At 43.0% G+C, this 12171-nt stretch overlaps 1 long non-coding RNA gene across 1 annotated transcript in view; it reads left to right on the forward strand.

Annotated features, from left to right (window-relative positions):
• Positions 1-1321: 1321 nt before the first annotated feature.
• LOC127358782 (uncharacterized) overlaps positions 1322-12171 on the forward strand; it is a 102264-nt gene continuing 91414 nt past the window's right edge. The window contains exons 1-2 of the long non-coding RNA XR_007882542.1: positions 1322-1363; positions 3932-3990. This is a non-coding gene — a long non-coding RNA (uncharacterized LOC127358782). The remainder of the gene's footprint in view (positions 1364-3931; positions 3991-12171) is intronic.

Genomic DNA, 12171 nt, shown 5'->3' on the forward strand with positions numbered 1-12171 from the left:
CCCCCCACTCAACGCAACCCCCCCACCCCACGCGGCTCAGATTGGAGCCGACACACACACTCAACTCTGATGATTTTCATTTCTCAATTACATTATCTTATTAACCAATCAATTGCCGGCCTTATCAATAATTAATGTCTCCCCAACTATTAGAACGTAGATTAGATTAAACGCCAGTCTCTTGTCTCCCCTCTTTGATACTTTTAACTGGGCCCTTCATGGCCAATGTGATTTCAAGAGAATACTCCATGTATAAATTGATTTTTTAAAGATATATGTGTTTGTCAACTAGTGGTATATTTTTCTTTTACCGGTAATAAAAAGATTAATTTTCTCTTACTGTAGCACTTATTATTGTCATTAGAGAGCGCTAGATGAGAAATTAAAAATTCAAATGTCAAGCAACAAAAATAAAATGTTGTTTTTCTTTCTTTAAATCACATTTAAAGCTAACGCTGCCATTAAGCTAATTATTCTAGCTGTTTCCAATATAGTTTCACCTGCATTCAAATTAAAAACCATACATCACCAACTGGCAGACATTTTTTTTTCATGCCTTTTCTTTTTTTTTCTTTCTTTGAAAATATAAGGTTTTAAGGCTGAGCACCAGATTAAACGACTGGTTTAGAGGGATATTTTTTGCAGTGCAGTGCCCAGCTCTGGCATGCGCTGCTGCTCCTGCTGCCTGCCAGACGAGTGCTCGGAGGGGTGTAAAGGCACGAGCTTATGGATCGATGTCTCACTCTGCTCGGCCCAGCTGTAGCTGTTGTTTCTCACACAGAGAGGCTTTGTCTAGGCTCTGCAAAAAAACAGCCGGTAACAACTGTTTACCGTCTGCTGCCTCGGGCCTGAGCGGGGGCCTTGAACTCGTTACACCTTGCGGTAGCCGCCGGCAGCTCGCTCTTTGAGGCTGCTGATATTAACCGCTTCGACAGGAACTGAATTGGTTTGGGATTGGGGGGGGAATCTGGGGGCCAGTGCTATTGAAACATCAGGATTTTTGACTTGTATAGGAAAACCCTGGTGTGTGTGCATTTACAGACTCTCAAATACATGTGACAAGCCCACTAATTGTAGAGTGTAGTGTCATTTTCTCTTTTCTCTCTCTTGCTCAGGCACATTTTAACCCCCACACACACACACACACGGCACACACTCAGGGGTTCTTGACCCCAGACTGCAGGGCTGTGCAGCTGTTAATTATAACCTGGTTCATAAGTTACACACATGCTCACAATGGATCATACTGGTGCTATACAGAGGCAGTGCATAATCATTTTCTTATTTCTTTTTCATGACTTGGCTTGTAGGTGTCTGAAGTTGTCGGGGGCAGTGTTGGAAACTCGGACACACTCAGATTGAGGTAAGATGGGAAGAAAAATATGTGGAGATGTGGAGAAAAAGTGAGCCAGAGAGAGCAAAGCAAAGCTTCGTTTTCTTTCTCTCGGCATCCCCTTTCCTTTTTAGCCGGGACTCGAAACATCTGTCAGCACTCAGACTTCGGTGGCGGTGGAGGAGAGAGCAGAGGGGCCTGGTATGCAGCAGGCCCGGCCCAGGAATCAGTGGAGCCGCTCAGCTTGGCACGGCCGCCTTGTTTATTTGCCCTGACCTCGCATTCGCTCCGAGGTTACGGGACCTGCTCAGTGAAAGGAGCCATTGTCCTGCAGGAAAAATCTGTTACAAATATTTACCATGGGGAGGAATGCAAAGCCGTGGCCCGCAGCCAGCCAGACTCGAGCTGTAAAATTCACTACAGTGCATTTTTGAATTAGCCACCTCCACCCATCATTCCTTTTAACCGGGGTTAAAATTATACCCCCACGTTTTTGTTAATGAGATTACACTGTCACAGGTTATTAGTCATTTAATAGCCTTAACATCAGGATCCTGTGATTTCCTCCAACCTAAATGTATCCCTTAACGTAACATTTTAACAGAGGACACAGCATGTGTACAGGGACAGTGTGGTTATACATTTAATGACTTTGGTTGGTCTGTGCATTACTGAAATTATAATTCCCCTTAATTTTATGTATTTCCAGCAAACGCACACTAATTTGCTTCCCTGGCCTCTAGTTTGTGTACGACATTATATTTAACTACCACGCCGATGTTTTTCTTGCAGAAAAATCTGGAGCACATCCCCGCACTACATTTCTTATTCCACAGGGTCCCCCTGTTAGGTCAGTAGTAACAAATGCATTTTCAAAAAGGCTGCATAAATTCCCTTTCCCCCCCTCTCATATGGGTTTTCTTGAAAATGCCATACTGGTTTTAGCTGGAATAAATCTGCTGGTTTCCATCACGCTCGCCTTTTTTACCCTTGCAGCCGGACCAGGCGGACACCCTCACCGGCGCATTGACATGCAACAAAGCTAATGGTGGCCGGGACAGGAGGGCCTAATCTTCACTAACTGACAAGATTTAAATTGAGGAGACATCTTCCGCTGATTAGCTCCCACACCCACAATTATCCAACTGGGGTGTCAAGCAAGGTTTAACATCTCCACTGATTCTGCTCTCCTGAGACATCCGGGAGGCAATGCAATCGCTTTTAATAACTGCCTCCCTCCTTTGCTCCCTCCCTCCATCCCTCTCTCGCCCCTTCTCCTCGACGCCCAATGCTCCTCGTGCAGCACTGCGCTCCTGCCCCCCACCCCACCCACCCCCCCATTTCTTTTTCTCTCTATGCTGTTCCTCTCTCTCCCCCTTCCTCTCACTCTCTCTCTCTCCTACCTTCACTCCCTCTGCAGCCCCCCAGTTCTCAGTCATTCAAGCTCCCTTCAAAATTAACCTTTCCTGCGAAAATATAATTTCTCACAAAATGAACCCCACTGAGCGATTTTTTTTTTTTTTTTCTTATTTGGAATAATTTATTCAAATTGCCCAACTCAGAACAGCAGAGCAATCTGAACACCGAGTGGACCCCTGAATTTGGATCTGTCTCTCTTTTTTTTCATCTAAGGGTAGAGGGAGAGAGGAAGAAAAAAAAGTTTATGTACCTTGCTGTCTTCTGGCAAATAAGGGGACGGGCTTGCTTCCACCTTCTATCCCCAGTGCTCTGGCAGCGGTATCCCCCTCGAGTGTACACCTCATTAAAATTCATCTGATCTGAATATTTTTTGCAAATATGGTCTGATTGCTCACCATGACATGAAACATCCCTGTGTGTTATTTTAATCACACGCACCCCAACGGGCAACGTATATGATGGCTGTGACATTGAACTCCTCCACTGCTTGACCCCATTTTATGAGTGCACGTCATTTTAGGAGGGGCTGGGGGACGGCGGGGGGGTGGTGGTGGTTTGGAAGTTACCTGAAATGATGGACATGCTTGATAATTCTTCCCTCTTTTTTCTTCAAATGTTCACACAGCATCAGCTCGGTTTAAAGCCCCTCTCAATCACGTTGCCTCCCTGCTTCCCTCTCCCTCTCTAATGAACTGTTTTCTTCCGGTGATGGAACGGGGACACAAAGCAATGTGATTAATAATTTACTGTTTAGTTTTACTAATTGATCTGTTTTGGGAGCCAGGATAAAAGTGAGGATGCATCCTCGGCGCACAATGCCTTTCATATGGCATTTATCCACAAGTCACAACCGGCTCCCTCAAGATGAATAATGAACTAAACAAGATCAAATAATGATCACTTGGGAGTGTGAGAGAGAACTCCCTTACAAACACCACTGAGTTTACCTTAGTTTCTTTCTGCATATCACACAACAGAGTGGTGCAGGAGATGAGCTGTGCGGAGGCAGGTTATTATCAGCAACAAAGACCCATGTAAGGGCTTGCAAGGACAGGGCTTGTGATTAGTTTTAAGTGTTTGTGAAGTCGGAAAACTTTTCTGCATGTCTGTTTTAATTATGATATTGCTTATCCAATGATTACATTTGCTTACATTTGCTTTACCTTGACTATCTTTCAGAACAAGCAGAAAAAACTCACAAAGAATGTCATCCAGACTCCTTAACATCTAATTTCAAGGTAAGTTTAAACTTTCGGCAGTAACATAGTTTGTGCAAGCAAGTAATACATAAACATAAACCACACAGGACAATCATATAAAGGACACATTCAGTTTTCATTAAAAAAACATGCCCCTGCATCTAGAATCTGTCTGGTTAAGATTCCTTCAAAGAGAGGATGAGGCTTGCCAGGTCTGAAGAGCCTTAGTTATGATAGGAAAATAGGGCTTTCTAGATAATTTAGAACATCGTATGTCAGTGGCATGACAGTGAATATCTGAATTGAACAATTCATTTTAATTGAAGTAAATCTGAACTCTTGTATGTCAAATTGTCCTCCATACACGGCCCCAGTCAGTCATAACAACTCAGCATAGTCAGTGAAGTGCTTCCTGCTGGAACAGATTTGGGCTCCCGTCCCTCCTCAACCTCTCCCCAGTACTGTCATGGAAAAAGTACACCGGCCTGAGGCATCCTGCTGGCTCAGCAGGGGAATGAGCATACAGTGCATTTGTGACGTCATGAGTTTGAATCCCACTCATGACTTTTGACTCTCTGCACCGTGGAATGAAAATGAAATGCAATAAAAGCAACGATTGCAGTAACATTAAAGCGTGGACGTATAGCCCACCTGTGTGCTTTTGTTTTGCCACTGCAGTGGTATGGTCAGTTATTGAGTAAAAAACTATATTATCATTGTGTTTTTACTGCAAGATGAATAGGAAAAAACAAGGTGGTAAAATGTATATGAAAGTAACCTAACTATAAAATTCAAAAACATGAACACTGTTTGCCAGTTATGGATATTTATTTATGCACTCTCTCTTCAATGCTGGCTTTTAGCTTGTACTCGCCTGTGAGCCCTTTTCGCTGTGCTAATTTCTGCTCAGATGGGGAGGGCTGTGGGTTAGGCAAGGGAACGAGTCTGCAATATATTTATCCACAGCACCTTAACACTGAGGGGGGATTAAAAATGAAATGAGAAACATTCCTTCCTTGATGCGCCAAGGTCTTAAAAGAGACAGAATGGGGTGAAAAACATCTTGTATCACAGAGATGTTCATCTGTTTGCAGATCAGCCATGTGTGCTTTTTTTTTTAGTGTGTGAGACTGACTCAAATTTACATTTTATTGTTTTGGATTACACGCTGTTGGCCCATTGAACCTAATGTGGTTTCTCCGCCACCGTATCTGTAATGGTTATAGCTGTTAGCTTGTAAATAAGCTTTAATACAGTGAGCCAGTGTGAAGTACAAGTCTCTCTCTCTCTCTCTGTGTGTGTGTGTGTGTGTGTGTGTGTGTGTGTGTGTGTGTGTGTGTGTGTGTGTGTGTGTGTGTGTGTGTGTGTGTGTGTGTGTCTACATGCTCTCAGTGGTCTCTTATAAATATTCCCATGGCTGGGTAGAGAGTGTCATTATGTGTTAGCTGCAAGTAGCATAAGATTAAAGCACCAACTAAATGCCCATATCATTACCCTATTAGCATATGACATATATGTGTATAGGTGCCTGCTTAATTAGCGTTGATTGATTGGAATCAATGACTGTAAAAAAAAAAAAAAAAAAAAAGGGGGCTAAGAGGGGGCAGGGTTTGTGGGTTGGTAAGTAGGGTGTCTTGTGAAAGTATCCAGAATTAAACTGAAGATAGTCCTCTTATTTCTGATTTGATTTGGCTTAGCTGTTAAACATGCAGACAATCTAGTTGGCTTTGATACTCTACTAAAATCTATCCTGCCTGCTCCCCCACCCCCCTCAAAAAAAAAAAAATAGTAGCCTAATTTTGTCATGGATATTACACAGACACATGCATGAATCAGTGCTGGTTGTCATAATTATGTTAACATAGGGGATATTAAATGAGACAGGCCTATTTCCAAAGGTGAGACTGTAGAATCAACTCGGCGCTCAACAAACCTCGGTGTCAATCATGCAAGCGATTCATATTCAACTAAAGTCAAGCGCATCTGCCTGGATGCATTATTTATGTCGGAAATAAGCAGCTTAACCGAATCATGCTAGCAGCTATTAGCAAGAGACACACACCTAGCACGCTCCCTGTCTCTCTTTGGAGGCCATGTTTGAAGTCTAAATAACACAAGTTTGATTGGGCCCATGGAAGCTAAAGCAATCCCACTGAAGTCTGCTGTTTTATAGAGCTGGAACAAAGGTACGTCTGTGTTTGTAGTTGTCATTAGGCTGTGTATCGCTCTCTCTCTTTCCCTCTATTTCCCTTTCTCCCGCTCTCTCTGCGGGCCAAATAACAGTGGAGGTTAGCATTCCAGAGTTACGGCTCTATCCTCCTGTCATGAGCGCGAGGCTCTGTTTTAGATCAGCCGTCCCCGCCGCGCCTGATGGACAGCTCTGAGGATGAATGTAACATGAATAAAAACAGCACTGTTGACTGTACAAAGGCTTTTGTTGATGAACCAGAGCTTGCGCTGAGGGGAAGGGAGGGAGTGAGGGGGTTTCGGGGTTGTGAGAGGGTTAAGCGTTGCCGGTATGGTGGGGTAAGTGAGTGTCCTCCTCCTCCTCCTCCTCGCTGTTCATATTCAGTCTCCACCTTTCAAATATATCTCATTCATAATGGATAGATCCGGATCTCTGTTTTGCATCTTCAACTGACAGTTTTAGTGTTTTCCCTTTTTCTTCTTTTCCTTCACTTTTTTCATCCCGCCCCCCCTCTGGCTGATGTCCTGGTTACTGTGCTGTGGGAGAGTATGGCTGTTTGTAATCCAGAGGAATTTGTCTCTGTCTCAGAGCAAAGGCCTGTGATCTACGGCCTAGTTCTGTACTAGTGCAGGACATCAGAAACCTTCGAGTTTATTACAGGTAAAAATATCACAAAGGGCTTTTGCTCCATTTGTCTGGCATCACTGTCATGCTGTAGTATTTGCAGGTTGTGAGTTACAGGTAGACGGTGATGGTGAATCATTTCCTTTTGAAGTGGGACAGGAAAAAATGTCCTGGACCTGCGCACACATAAACACCTGCACTTACACTCAACCTCATAAACCCACATACAACAAAGCCGCATCAGGTGGTCCCCACAGGTTACCCATCATCAAGCCTAAATACAGCCCTCTATCATGGGCAGGCCTCCATTTACGTCTGCACACACACACACACACACACACACACACACACACACACACACACACACACACACACAGCACTGTAACCCTGGCAGCCCTAGCACAGGCTGCCTTTTACCCCTGCTTATTTAGATGCACTCAAGGACACAATGGGGGTGCATTAGCAGCGCCTGGCCTCACAGCAGCTGTAATTTCATTGTGGTTACCACATGCATCCTACTTGACTCTCAATTCACTCTCTGGAATGAGGGCCAAATAATGGGATTTACCCTATCTGACGAGGGCCTCCCACCCTTTCATTTTTTTGGAGTGTGTGAATGTGTCTCATACATGCAACTAACTACAAGTGTAGTTACTGGTATGTGTGTACATGCATGTATACAGTACAGTACATGCATATTTGTGATTGTGTTTTACCATATTTCCTTTTATCACTGCCAGTTCACCTATCACTCAGGGCTAAATGCGCTGCTACTCCACCAGTGTGGGTTAAAGGGATGAGCTTATTCTAAATGGACTATAGAGTAAATGGCTTTATAGGGCAAAAGGTTTGGTTGAACATGTGAGAGATGTCATTTTAGTCTGCTACAGATCCAGTTTTTGAATAGAAAATGCTTGTTGGGCATGTGTTTAAAAGCTGAGATGTATATATCATCTACAAAGTTACTTTTGTGGGTAAAGGTCTTCAGAAAACTAATACTGGGAATGTCATTGTGGAATCATCTTATTTTGATACATGTCCAATTTAGGATTTACATATGAAACTAAGCTACATGATCCGTTGAAGTAATCAGATGTCACTCAAAACGTTTTTTAATACAGAATTTCTAAACAGGGACTGGAAATGTTCTTCTAACTGCATATAATGAGCACATGTTAAGTATTAAAAAAGTCTGTGTCCATCTTTTGTTCCTGGTAGTATTTACTGATGCAGAAATGCTACAGTGTAAAGAAGATGTTGAATATAGGCTGCTACTGAGTAGCATACTGAGACTGGAGTGTTAGTTGCTGTATGTCTAATAAAACGCTATGCTCTCGCCTTAACCCTTATTTCTTAGTAATTAGAATGGGAAATAAAAAAAAGAAGTAAAAGGCTTAAAAACTTTTAATTTGTATTCATGAGATAAGAATTGTGAGCTACGAGAAGGAAGCAAACAGCTCCCCCATCACAATACAGCACACATCACTTTTATCATACACTCAAATGTTCACACGCACACACACTCACACGCTTGCACAGACACACATGCATGCACGCACACACGTGCAAACAGTACAAGAAACAAAAATTAATCAGGATGAACAAAGCTTGTCTGAACGTGCAGTTGCACATTAGCGTTCACACACACACACACACACACACACACACACACACACGCAAACACACAGAGGAAGCATTAATTTATTCAGGTTAGTGGTGTGCTTTAATTATTACAACCAGCCTTTCTCTCCCCCCCGCCCACCCCCCAATAATAGCCAGCACGTCTGTAGCTGTAGCTGTCAAAAACAAGCTGAAACAATTTCATCTGTGAGCAGAGAAACAAACACCGTCTCCTCTCTCTCCTCCTCTGTAGTGTAAAGGCCTTTAATCAGGCCCTGGTGTATTTTCTGTTTGTTTATTATGTGATAGTGAGAACATAGCCTCTAAATGTGTTATGTTGTTGCACAGCTTCACTGAGCATTTCCCAGCGAAGGGAAATTGATAGGGAGTTTCATAATTAAGCAAATTAATGAGTTTATTCAGTGAGCAACTAAACACTTAGTACGATGCCAGGTCCCATCTCCACAGAGACATGAAAAGTCTTACTTTGTTGCCAGGGTTGTTTGTGCTGTGAGTTTGTGCGTGCACATGTGTATGTGTTGCTGTATGGGAGTCTGTCTGAGTAAGCGTCCCTTTGTTTTTTTCGTTCATTTATACAGTCCTTTGCATTAGCCAGCAGCGGAGAAAAGCATTGTGCTGTTTTTGAGCCGATTTTAAAGTTATGCAAATAGAGTTAGAAACTACACTACAAAGACAATAAAACATTTTTTAACATCAAATGTGCTGCAGTAGATGCTCAGAAATTCCCAGTAAATTCTCAATTTTTTTTTCTCTCTCACTCATTTATTTATCATCAGTGGCCCCCAGAATAATGGTTTCTAATATGTAGCTGCGTCATAATGGCCCCCTGTGACAGCAGGCTATTAATGAGCGGCCATTTTGTGCCTTTGACTGCAGTTGCACTGGGCTTCATTAATTTCTACAGGGCTGAGAGGTGAGGAGAGAGGGGAGTCATTGTGGAGGCCTCTGTCCCCAGAGACACAACACAATTGACTGCCTGAATACTTTATCATTGCTTCTTTATTTTAATGCTTTTTTTTCTCTTGTGGACCGAAAAAACCTTGTCTACATTCACGTATTGTTCTTGTATTTTCCTGAGGAACCGTGTGCTTCCATGTAGGGTATATACCCAAAGTGACCATCCTCTCCCTGTCTATTGGGTGTGTAATTACTTCAGAATAGGAAACAGAGACAGGCGCACAATGATAGATGATGACCCCCCCCAACCCCCCTCTCGTTCGGTAACGATGGCCCTTGCACGCGGGGCCACCCTAGGGCCAGAGGAGGAAATGAGAGGCTTTTTAGAGGACACAGACGCCATTAGGTCAACACAAGTGTCCCGCCTGCTGTTTATCCTTCAGCCTCTCACTCTTTTTTTCCCCTTTCTCTCTCTGCTTGTGTTTGGCAGTGGCGACAAAAACAGGTGTCAAAGTGTAGAGGAATCATATCACGCTCCTGCTGAGTGTGACTTTGTTGTGTGAGCATGAACCTGTGTGTGTCTTTGTGTGAGGGCATGTATGAGGAAATATGCAGTGTGATCCACAAGTAGAGAACCTGAAAATTAGAAATTCTGTTCTTTCATTCATTCTTTGTGTAATCAAATCTAAATCATTTTTTAATGTACTAGAACTTAGAATAAAACTGTAATATTCTACCTGTTAAGTATGCATTGTGTAACACTTCTGGGTTACTTTCAGACAATATTATGTATGTCACTTGCCTGCAGGTGTTTCACTGTATGAACAGTGTTTCTTTCCTTCCTGCCCTGGTGCAGCTGGAGAGTTTTGACTGTGAAGCAGCTGCAGTGAACTGCAAATGTTTGCATTAGTCTTGAATATCAAATGTTGATTCAAATCTCTTTTCATACATTTTCTTTTTTTTTTTTTTTGGGAAGGATCAGCTTTAAACATTGCACACAAGGACTTCATCAGCTCTGACAAAGTGCTGACATCGCAGCCCTTTGTGATGTGTTTACCGTGGAAAGTCAAAAATTACGATACAGCCCTGAGGTGAGTTCATATGTATATGCGGCGGTAGCCACCGACGGTGTGATGGCAGAAAGAGATGTTCCAGTCTGTTTCTCTTCCTCTTCATCTGTCTTTGTTCACCTCCCCTCCCCTTTTTCCCCCTACTCATCGCTGATATATCTCTCTTCACTTCTAACCACCCCTCCCCTCACCTCTGTCCTCCCATCCTCGCTCCCTCCCACCAGCACAGACAATAAATATCATGTCACGAGGATGGCAATGCTCCTTCATGGAACACTGCATGTTTATTAGAGGCAGGAGAAGTTTAAGAGAAATGCTAACAGTGTTCATTAATGGGCCGCATCCGCGTTTGATGAGGCATGGCACATCCTAGCCACCGGCCAAACGGGAGAACAGGCGGGTTTTTAAAGGGGGGATGGGGATGGGACGACGGGCATAACGGCCACCGGTAAACGGCTGGTAATTGTGTCCAAATTGTACGACGAGAAGGCCTCTCAAGGACTGACAGTGACGGAGCAATTATGGCAAGCCAAGCGAGCTGTGTCAAATTAGCCCTCTCCTCCCCTTCCTCCTTACTCCAAAGCCCAACCCTTTCTGCCACCCGCTGACGGGGGAGTCATATTTCTTTTGCCCTACATAGCAACGTGGAGTGATAAACCCATGATTGTGAATGATAGGCAAGACTAGCCACGGCAGCTTGATGATTCAAATTGTCAATAGCTCTGTACCTGAACGTCAGGTCATGTGGGGGTCTGAGCGGGTATAGAGATGTTTAAGATCCAGTTGGAGGGAGGAAGTTTAGAAGCGGGGGGTGTGGGTGGCAGGTGGGTGTGTCTCATGTGTTCATCGACCCAACTGAGGGAGTCTTTACCGGGGAAGGTCATCAGTCAGCGTTGGCTGTCAGGGTTGGATCACACACAGCAGAGTGCGCCTGACTTTGGTAATTACATCTGACTGCAGAGTGGGGATGTCTTCTTTTGTGGGCCCACAATGACTGCATAATTTATAATTAACTGCAATCAGTTCAGTCACAAGGATGTTCATCAGGGCTTTTTGTTTTAGGGTGGGGAGGTTAGCAGTTTAGAACTGGATCATCATTCAATTTGTCTGAAAGTTACATGCTTCGGTTTGTAGACTTATATGCCATTTCGTCAGCAAATCTTTTCACTTTTCTGCTCAAATCCTAAGAGCTTTTATTTTCAGTCAGTCATTTTTGTTTTCTTCTGCAGAATATGCATTCTGGAAGGACCTGAGTATATGTATCACTAAGTCTTATGATGTATTCTTTATGACCCCCTCTACCATTGTTTATGCAAACCAGGGACGGAGGAGAAAGAACAACGTATTGGCTACATGTGCAAACTTTAGCTGGAACAAATGGGTTTTATGAAGATCACAGTAGAGAGGATCAATAGGACTGATGATTCAAGGTGTCAATCCATACATGCAAACACATTCTAATTGATTTTCTCCTATTGATTTCACTTGTGAACATCTGTGGCTCTGGTTAAGATGGGGACATGTATTTGTATTTGATAATAGAATTCAGACAGTGATTAGTCTTACAGCGTGTCAAAATTAGCGTTGCTTACTTTGATTTATGATTATAATGCATATTAAATAAACCTCAGACAACTGTGTGCAGGCTTTGAATTATCATGAAAGTAGTATAATTTATGCGCTGTAATGTGATAATCATCTTATGAATTATGTAAACAATTGTTCTCATAAATCACATTTCTTGAAACATCTGAAAGTAGTTATTTGAATGCCATTTTTTATACTTCGCTTTAAATTTGA

Source organism: Dicentrarchus labrax, unplaced genomic scaffold (genome assembly GCF_905237075.1).
Source record: "Dicentrarchus labrax unplaced genomic scaffold, dlabrax2021, whole genome shotgun sequence".
Taxonomy (NCBI): domain Eukaryota; kingdom Metazoa; phylum Chordata; class Actinopteri; family Moronidae; genus Dicentrarchus; species Dicentrarchus labrax.